We start from the raw sequence: 11,152 nt of genomic DNA, 5'->3' as shown, positions 1-11,152 counted from the left end.
ATGTTCTCCATTATCCCTCTAGGATATTTTATTGATCTATCGGCTAGTTGTATGCTTATTCTGGTTGGTTTCAATTCTCCAAGGTCTAGTTTAGCGTATAGTGAATACGGCATTAGATTTATACTAGCACCTAAGTCTGCCAATGCTTCTATTGAACTAAGACTACCCAGAAAACATGGAATTGTGAAACTTCCTGGATCAGATAATTTTTCTGGTATCTTATTCAACAGCACTGCTGAACAATTAGCATTCATAGTAACAGCCGAGAGTTCTTCCATTTTCTTTCTATTTGAGATTAGATCTTTCAAGAATTTAGCATATCTAGGCATTCCTGAAATCACATCAATGAAAGGAAGATTTACATTTATCTGTTTAAACATATCTAAGAATTTGGATTGCTCGGCTTCAAGTTTCTCTTTCTTCATTTTACTCGGGTAAGGAAGTGGTGGTTGGTATGGTTTAACATAAGGTTTTCCTTAACTGTGTTATCTTCATTAACCTTTTTAACTACCGGTTCTTTTTCCTTATCTTGATCAGGTTGTGGTTCTTGTGGAGTAGGAATAGCTTCATCAGAAGTTACAGGTATTTTCGGTGGTTTAAGCGTTGTACCACTTCTTGTGGTAATAGCTTTAGCTGTTTCATTCCGGGGGTTAGCATTTGTATCACTAGGTAAACTTCCCGGTTTTATTTCACCTATTAACCTTGCTAGGTTACTCACTTCTTGTTCCAGATTTTGAATAGAAGCTTGTTGATTTCTAAATGCTTGAGCATTTTGTTCATTGGTTTGTTTTTGAGATGTGAAAAACTGCGTTTGAGTTTCAACTAGCTTTGTCATCATATCTTCTAAATTCGGCTTTTTATCATCGGTTTGTTGTGGTGGTTTGTTTTGAAAATTAGGTCTTTGCTGATTGTAAGTATTATTGGATACTTGTTGATTGCTAGGACCTTGTTGGTTGTTGTATGGAATATTTCTGTTATAATTTTGGTTTTGATTGTAAATTGGTCTTGGCGGTTGATAATTATTCTGATAATTATTTCCAGGCCTTTGGTTTATGTATGAAATATTCTCTCTTTGTTCCATTGTTAATTCAATACTGAGACAATCTTTTGTCAAATGTGGTCCTCCACACTGCTCACAACTAATTCGTATTGAGTGAATATCTTTAGTCATCTTTTCCATTCGTCTCTCAACAGCATCTATCTTTGCAAAAATGGAATCTAAGTCATGGCTAGAATCGGCTCTAGCTGCTTTAGATGATCTAACGATATCTTTTTCTTGGTGCCACTCATGTGAGTGGGAAGCAGTGTTATCAATAATTTTATAAGCATCAGTTTCGGTTTTCTTCATAATAGAACCACCTGCTGCTATATCTATGTCTTTCCTTGTAGTGATGTCGCATCCTTGGTAGAATATTTGTACTATTTGACAGGTGTCTAAACCATGTTGCGGACATCCTCTTAACAACTTTCCATATCTAGTCCATGCCTCATATAGAGTTTCATTCGGCTTCTGTGTGAACGTAACAATTTCTGCTTGAAGTCTTACGGCTTTAGATGCAGGAAAGAATTTTTTAAGAAATTTGTCAACTAAAACATCCCATGTATCGATCGCCCCTTCAGGTAACGATTCCAACCAATCTTTGGCTTCTCCCTTTAAAGTCCAGGGAAATAACATGAGATATATCTGTTCATCCTCCACTTCTCGGATTTTAAATAGTGTGCAGATCCTATTAAAGGTACGTAGATGTTCATTTGGATCTTCCTTAGGCGCACCGCTAAATTGGCATTGATTAGTCACCATGTGTAGAATTTGTCCTTTGATTTCATAATCTGGCGCATTAATGTCTGGATGAGTAATTGCGTGACCTTGGCCAGTGCGTTTAGCTCTAATTCGGTCTTCTATACTTAAAGGTTCCAGATTCTCCATAATTGAATTTGTTGAATCGGAATCACTAGAGGATTCTGATTTAATGGTTCGTTCCTCAACAATCTCTGTTTGAATGATTGGTGGTTCCGGAGGAAAGTTTAGTGGTTCAGGATCTACGAATCGTTCCTGAATATTCTCCGGATTCTCAATTGTGAGGTCGGGATCAAAAATTGGATTATCGGAAATTTGAACTGAAGTACTTGGTCGACTGGATGACGATTCTAAAGAAAAATCAACGGTGGTTATATTTGCTAAATGTCTTGATCTAGTTACAGGTGGTGAACGTACAAAAGGTGGTGAACGTCTTGCTCGGTGCATTCACTGAATATCCTATTAGTTTTTAAAAGGAAAGAAAAATTATAATAAGTTATCCAATTAATAGACTTTTCTGATTTTGCCCACGTTTCGAATAGCCAAAAGATGCAGCAGAGGGGCAGGATTCGTTTGGTCTCAATATAATTGAGGACTGTTTGGCTCCAATAACCCGGTCCACGTACAAATCCAACTATTACTACGAACCAGAAAATTTTGATGTCTATCAATTTAACCACTTAAAATAAATTTTTATAATTTTAAGAAATTTAGATAAGAAGTAGAATAAAAATCTATGTCCTAAAACTAGAATAGCGAGAAATAAGAAAGAAAAAGAGTTCGTCGGAAAAAGATTGAAAAAGAAAAAATGGTTGAAAAATAAAAGGTGACGGAAAAATAAAAGAAACTTATAAAAATTAAAAATACTTGACTAACCTAACCTTATTACTACAACTAACTTAAAATTATAATCGCAAATTGAGATTACTAATTGGAATGATAATTGATACATAGGTAAATGTCGTCTAAAAATATTAAAGCTAACAGGAAAAACTAAATCCCAAATGGAAATAACTTAAAAAGAAACTAAAACTTAAAAAGGCGTCGCAAAATTCTAAAGCACCTAAATCTTAGTCTAAAGAAAAAGCACTTAAGGAATTCTACGGCAAAGCCTAAAAATCTAGAAGTAAAAATAACTATGGCAAAAACTAAGTTTAAAACTAAATATGAGCTAAAAATACAAATATTACGCTAAAACGATTAAAAAGGGACAAAATATAAAAATATACAAAAAGTTGTAAAAAGTACAATTTTTATAAAAATATTATATTTTTTTTATTATTTATTTATTAAAACTACTAATTTTACAAATTAATTAAACTAATTTAACAAATAAAACAAATTAAATTAATAAACTAAACTAATTAATAAATAAATAAAACCTATTTAGGGTTTTTAATTAAATAATAATAATAATAATAATTACACCGTGATTAATGCCTGATTAGGGCTTCTGTCGCGTGTCAGGTTTTCTCCGCGAGTTGCGGTATTCAAGGCAGTAAACCCCGCGAGTCGCGGGGTTCAAAAATTCAACTCTGGTACAGTTTGAATTTGACGCGTTTTTTTCTTTTTTAATTTTTATATTTTTAATTTCTGTTTTTAATTTTCTGTTTTAATAAAAGTATTTATATAATAAAAACTTATATCTAAAAACTAAAATAGTAATATTTTATAATTTTATAAATAAAAATCTTAAAACTAGAATTATATATATATATATATATATATATATATATATATATATATATATATATATATATATATATATATATATATATATATATATATATATATATATTTTTTCGGTTTTTGATTTTATGTTTTAAATAAAAACAAGATACTTAAATAAACTTATATTTTTATAAAATAAAAATAAAGAAACTTTCTAAAACTTAAATATTTAACAAAATTTTAAAAATACATAAATTTTTCTTTTTATATTTTCAAATATTTAAAACGTACTTTTATAAAAACGAATTTTAATAAAAGTAAACTAAATTTTTTTTTTTTTTTTTTTATATTAGCGTTGCGCTTCCGGCTTTTAAGAGAATCCCCGGCAGCGGCGCCAAAAATAACTTGATGTCAAAGCTAAGGGGTATAAAATACTATTAAATTTTAGCAGGAAAATACTATTAAATACGATACAATTTTACACAAGATATTTATTTATTTAGAGAACGGATATACTTAAACCTTGCTACAACACTTATAGGCAGTGTACCTAATCGTACAGTAGTGTAGTTTTTAGTAAGTCCGGTTCGTTCCACAGGGAATCTTTTTAAACAAAGCTTAACGCTATATTAGTTTACTTTTATAGAAATACATATATATATATAAGTAATATTATTATTATAAAGGGGGGGGGGGGGGTTTTACCGTTTAATGACCGGTTTGTCGATTTTAAAACTTTAGTCGCAGTTAAAACCTAATGTAAAATATTAAATAAATAAAAGACTTAATTTAAAGCGTAAAATAAATAATGATAATGAAATTGCAATAAATAAAAGTGCGATAAAATAAAATTGCGATAATTAAAAAGTACGATAATTAAAAGTGCAATTAAATACAATAACAATTAAAAGTGCAATTAAATACAATAACAATAAATAAAAATGCGATAATTAGAAGTCCAATTAAATATAAAATAAAGGAAATTAAATATGAAATAAAAGAATTATGCTTATTTAAACTTTCGTAATCATGATGTTTGACGTGTTGATTTTAGTTTTATGCCCATGGGTTAATTGTCCTTTGTCCTGGATTATTTAATATGTCCATACGGATTTGTCCATAATAGTCCATCAGTCATAAATATAAAGAGCGAAAGCCTTCGTCAAATTATTCTTATTCCCGAAGTCAAATATTCCAACTAATTGGGGATTCGAATTGTAACAAGGTTTTAATACTTTGTTTAATGAATACACCAGGTTATCGACTGCGTGTAAACCAAGGTTTTACTACTTTGTTAACAATTACACCAATTACCCTTGAATGTAATTCACCCCTGTTTCAACAAGTTTATTAACTATTAATCCAGTTCCGTATTCGGTAAAATGAATAATTATTGGTATTTATAGATATCCCGCCCACCGTACCCAGTCAAGCGTATGTGGTTATATATAAATACGTCAAATTATAAGTTTGTATATTAAATTAACAAGGTATTGTTTAGTTAATATAAAACCCATTAATAGCCCATAGTCTAATTTCCACAAGTGTCGTTCTTTTGTCCAAACCCCAATTATGGTACAAAGCCCAATTACCCAATTTTAGTAATTAGCCCAACATCATGATTACTTCGGATTAAATAAGCATAATAATAACTTAGCTACGAGACATTAATATAAAAAGGTTGAACATAACTTACAATGATTAAAAATAGCGTAGCGTTACACGGACAGAATTTCGACTTACATCCTTACAACATTCGCTAACATACCCTTATTATTAGAATTATAATTAAAATTAAAATATAAATTATAAATATATATATATATTTTACGTATGAATGAGGAGAAAAAAGATGATGAAAAATGCTCAGAATTCGGTTGGCTTTATAGGCAGTTTCTCATTTTGGGGGTCCGCGACTCGCGACCAATTTTGCCTTCAAACTCCGCGAGTCGCGGAGTTTGAAATTACAGCTCAGAGGAGTTTGGCTCTTTGTTTACCGACGGTTTTAAATAAATATAATATATTAAATAATTATAAGAATTATTTAAATATTATATTATATTTATGTGCATAGTTAACTTGTAATTTTTAGTCCGTTGCGTCGAGCGTTGAGAGTTGACTCTGGTCCCGGTTCCGGATTTTCGAACGTCCTTGCGTACAATTTAATATCTTGTACTTTGCGTTTTGAATCTTGTACTCTTGTAATTTCGAGACGTTTCTTATCAATGATTGGAACCTCTTTGATTGTCTTTTGTACTTTTGAGCTTTTTGGTCGTTTGCGTCTTCAATTCGTCGAATCTGTCTTTTGTCTTCACCTTCTATTATTTAAACGAATATCACTTGTAAATAGAACAATTGCAACTAAAAGCTTGTCTTTATTGAGGAATAATGCTATAAAATATATGTTCGTTTTTAGCATTATCATTTTCTAACTCTTAACACTTAACAATTGTTGATTAAAGTTTAATCATTAAGTTTTAATTATATTGTTTGGGCATTTAATATTGGAAAAATATAGAATGGAAAAATGAGGGTCGTTATAAAAGAGCACATAGTTCCCTTCTGCTGTTAATTGTGGTACTGACAGTAAATTCTTCTTTAGGCCAGGGACAAGATACACCTTCTCGAGTTGAAGCTTATGAGAGTCGCATTCATTTGGAATTATTGTCTTTCCAATGTGAGAAATAGACAACCTTGAATTGTTGGCTGTCAACACGACTCTCTTTCCTTTGTAATCCTCCATTTCTTGCAGCTTCGTCCCATCGTTGGTCATATGATTTGAGCACCCAGAATCGATGATCCAATCATCTTTGTAGTTTATTTTTGACTTTAAAGTTGTTGTAAGAGCTTGATCATCTATGTTAGCTTCAACAGAGAGTCCAGCTTCTGCATCCCAAGTTTCCTCATTAATGGATGCTTCGAATGTGACCTCTTTCTTCTCATCTCTTGTGGCGGCCACATTTCCTTCGAAAGTTCGCCTTTTGAGAAATCTATAATCTCGAGCAAAATGACCCTTCTTACCACAATTGAAGCATTCACCATTCTTTCTCTTATCATTTTTCCCGTATTGTTTGCGATGATCTCTTCTTCCTTGTTGAGCTCCCCCTGAAGCGTTGCCTTTTAATTTTGGGTGACCCTTCCACCCATATGTCTTACTTTCTTTCATCGCCTCTTGTCTTCGAGATGTTGCTTTCTTCTTATTGGTGAAGAGTGCATCTTCTCCGTCTTTTATGGTTACTTCATTCATCTGCTTGGCTAATGCCTCTTGATTAGCCAATAAATTCTCCAGCTCTATTAATGATGGTTGAGTAGGCCATCCTCTCACAGCGGCTATAAATCCATTATACTCGGATCTTAAGCCGTGGATGATAATTCTCTTCATCCTTGCATCACTCACTTTCTCTTCGGGAGCAAGTTGAGATATCTTACGACAAATAGATTTCACCTTGGTGAAATATTGAGAAATAGATAGACTTTCTTGTGTGATACCCGCAAGCTCATTTTCCAAGAGCTGGAGACGTGCTTCATTCTTCTTTGAAAATAATTTTTCAAAAGTTTCCCAAGCTGCCTTTGGTGTTTTCTCGTCACGGATGTGCTCCAATAGATCCTCCTCGATTGTAGTCTTCAATATAAATAAAGTCTTCCCAGCCTTGATGTTCCATTTTCTTAAGGCTTCGGCATTTTCTTTCGGTGGAGGCATTGTGTCACTACCAGCAACTATTTCTCATAAATCCTGTCCTTGTAGGTAAGATTATACAAGTTCGCCAATAACCATAGTTGTGGTTATTGAGACTCTTGATTCCACTGCTCGTACTTGCAAGATCTGCCATAATGACGTCCAACGTCCAATAAGCTTGGTCCCAGACCGATGAGATTTCACAGTTCCTAACTGTGCTCCGACAGAATCTCCCTTAGAGCCTTGGTGAAAACAAGTCGATGTAAACGTCCAACGTTTACCGATTTCCTCCACTAGAAATGGTCCCGAACGACCCGCTCTGATACCAATTGTTGGAAGCTTCGACGAGTCTAACACACCTACTATAGAGGATCTAGACTATACTAGACTCACTACACCAACACTTTGGCGTTGATTAGCCTTTAATTTTATGAATTCTTAGTGCACAATAGTACTTAGGCGACAGTGTCGACCATATATCATTTAGGCGGTATAACCGACCATGTATCACTTAGGCGGCAGAGCCGACCATATAATAAGAACAACACAAGTGCACTAAGAACTTAAACACAAACTAAGGCTTAACCGGGAAAGTTAACAAAGAACACTTTTATTAATACAAAATACAATTACAATATTACTTACTTACAAGCTTTTCTTCTCTACTCACGCTCTTCTCACTTCTTACTTCTTCTCTACTTCTCAACTCACTCTTTTCACAACTTGATTACAAATGAAACTCCTCACCCATATTTATACTTGTCCATGGAAGTTTCTACACACTAGATATTTCCATGGATAAATATCTAGATATTTCTCACCTACAAATATCTATATTATCTAGATTTTTCCTACCATATTCTAAATTCTAGATATTTTCTTATACATATTAATATCTAGATATTTTACATATATACATCTACTAATACCAAATTTGCATTGTATTTTAACAGAATCTGTGAAGAATGATGATGAATTCAGAAGCTAGATCGATAGGATTAGATCTTTTTCGCTCTGATATCACGTGTTGCTGCATACAAATCACATGATTCGATTACAATTGAGGTTTAATTCTATAGTGAGAAAGTGAGATGGAGAAGATGAAACAAGAGAGAGAAAATGAATGTGCTAAAATGAACTCTAATTCCACACCTCTCTTGAACAATGTCTAGGAGCATCAACTCTAAACAAGGAGGGTATGTGTGTATTTATAGGCCAATACACACTCCCTTTACAATATGGCCCTAGCATAAAATCTATACATTTTAAGATTATAAATTGAGACTTAAGGCAAAACAAAGTCGAAGTGGTTACATATCGATCCTATTGTTATTGGTCATTGTAATGCATGGTACCGACCGGTTGATGAGGATGGAGAGCAACTTGATCCGATTGACTTGAATATAGATGATGATGAAAGACAAGAAGAACAAACCGAAGAACCAAAGACAAACGAACAATTATTCAGATGTGATCGTTTGAGGCGTCCACCCAGAAAGCCAAGGAAGTCAAGGAAAGTTAGGTTGGAAGGTGGGCTATCTGACAGTTCTTCTCGAGAGTTGATTTAAATGGCGGTTCAACAAGATTTTAATACGGTCAGTGAACAAAAAGCATCGTACTATCAAGCAAAAGAAAGTTGAATCCCAAATCAGGGCGTTGTCGATTGATATGGAGGAGGAAGACATATAGCTGATCAAGTTACAAAAGGAGGCGATCAGGCGAGAAATGCGAAGTAGTGTGGCCTCGATGAATGAAGAATCGGAACGTGTTGCTAAAACCGATGGATCGTCCGATTAAAATGGTTTGATCTATTAAAATGGTATTATTCGAATGTGTGTGATTTAATTAATGTATATTTAGTTTAAATAATGCATTAGTTGTTTTTGTTATTTTAGGTAATGTATTTTTTAAACAATGGATTGGTTTTTATTTAGTTATTTATATTGTATATAATATTTTATTTAATATAAATACAAAATTATCAAAATTGATATATGAATAAAAAATTATAAAAATACAATTTGACACTGAAAATGAAAATGAACGACATCTCATGTTTCTCTTTCCTCAATCATTTTCAGTGTCTCCAATGGACAATGAAAATGGACACCTAACGGCACCTTGTGCTCTTAATTGTTAGAGCACACGGTGCCCATCGTCCACCCCCCCCCCCCCCCCCCCCCCCCCAAAAAAATCAACGCCGAAACAGCCGTTGTCCGACACCGCTCCACAATCGTCACCACCATCGATTTACACTGTCGCACCACCGACGGTGCAAAAATTGGACTGTTGTTTTTGTTTTTTTTTTTGGAACTTTCCGACCGTTTAACGGCTATTTTGAATTTTTTATTTATTTTTCTTTTTCATTTACCTATATATATTCCTTACAATACTTTTATTTTTACACACATTCAATCTTTCTTTTTCATTCAAACTCAAACAAACTTTATACTCCTATTTTATTTTTAAACCATGAATCCAAACTCAAACAATCCAAAACATCTCGACTGCATTTACAACGAGGACAACGCGTTTAGTCAAAATTGGAATTGGTCCGGACTAGGAGTAGTTTTTTTATTTTTAATCTATTGTGTTTGTCGTTTAATTTTTAAATATTTAAGTTCAAGTTTTCTAGGATTGTAATTTTTTTTAATTAATAAAAGGTGCTTGTTTTTTATATATTGTTTTAATTAATTAAATATAAAAAAAAATTTAAAAAATTAATTAAAAAAAGAAAAAAAAAATGGACACTGAAATGAACACTGTGAACACCCCCACCCATGTGACAGTAAGTCAATCTCGAGGTAAAAAATGAACACCGAAAAAAACTACGGACACATTTTGCTCTTACATACCTTACTTATCTACAAACTTGAAATGTTTAATTAGGTTACTATACTATTTGTAAAAATTACTGTAACATACTGTACTAATACAATGTTTGAGAAGAAAGTTAATAGAAAACATGAAGAAAAAAAATAATAAATCAATCTAGAAGTAGATTAACGAATTTTATTAGATGTGACGATAAAAATTGACAGCAAGAAGTAAGGCCCGGTGTCAAACACGGGTAGCATTGAGGTCTACGTATCAATAATTTGATAGTGAGATCAATTACATGTTAGGTAGGGAAATTGTACGATATTTATGAAGTTTGTATTACGTCCACAGATCCAAATTACATATATATTTGGTTTTATTATGTTTTGTGACACCCATTGCCAGGTTTTTTTTTTTTTTTTTTTTTTTTTTTTTTTTTTTTTTTCAATTTTTGTTAGTATTGTTTAAACAAAAAATGTGGGATTCTAAGAAGAAAAATAAAAAAAAAAAGATATTCCGTACAAAATTTACTACTCCCTCCGTACTAAAATAACAGTCATGTTTTGACTTATGTTCTCAACTCCAACTTTAAATATCATATATTCTTTGATAAAATTATACGAATGATTGAATTTTGAATGTATTTTTTATTGATATAACTATTATCATATAAGGAGTATTATATAATACAAATAAAGATATTTAAAGTCAAAATTAATAACTAAAGAGTTTAAAAATTCAAAACTTCATTGTTATTTTTGATGGAGGGAGTACTTTTTTTTCCCTAATAAATATACGAGATATCTCATGATTATAGATTAAGACGAAAACTAAAAAAAATAGTATAAAATCGTCGTATGAATTTTTTTATATGTTCAATTGTATGTGAATAGTAATAGCTTAATGTTAACATACAAGAGTTTTGCTATCGTACACGGATGATAAGCAAACTAATGAGTTTTTCTATCGTGCACCACGTTTTTTCACTACAACCCGTTAGGATTGCGACACGTGTACGGCTAGCTGTGCGCCTCACGCGTTCTTTCCTTTATTTACACCCTAGCGGTTTGTGCTATAAATAGGGCGATGAGTTTACCAAATTTGGTAAAAAATTCAAAAAATTCACCTCTTTTTCTTCTTTGCAACTCCAATCAAGTTCCGGCTAGTTTTCCATTACATAACCCAGG

The sequence above is a fragment of the Rutidosis leptorrhynchoides genome, chromosome 11 (assembly GCF_046630445.1).
Source record: "Rutidosis leptorrhynchoides isolate AG116_Rl617_1_P2 chromosome 11, CSIRO_AGI_Rlap_v1, whole genome shotgun sequence".
Classification (NCBI taxonomy): domain Eukaryota; kingdom Viridiplantae; phylum Streptophyta; class Magnoliopsida; order Asterales; family Asteraceae; genus Rutidosis; species Rutidosis leptorrhynchoides.
This window is presented reverse-complemented; position numbering follows the sequence as displayed.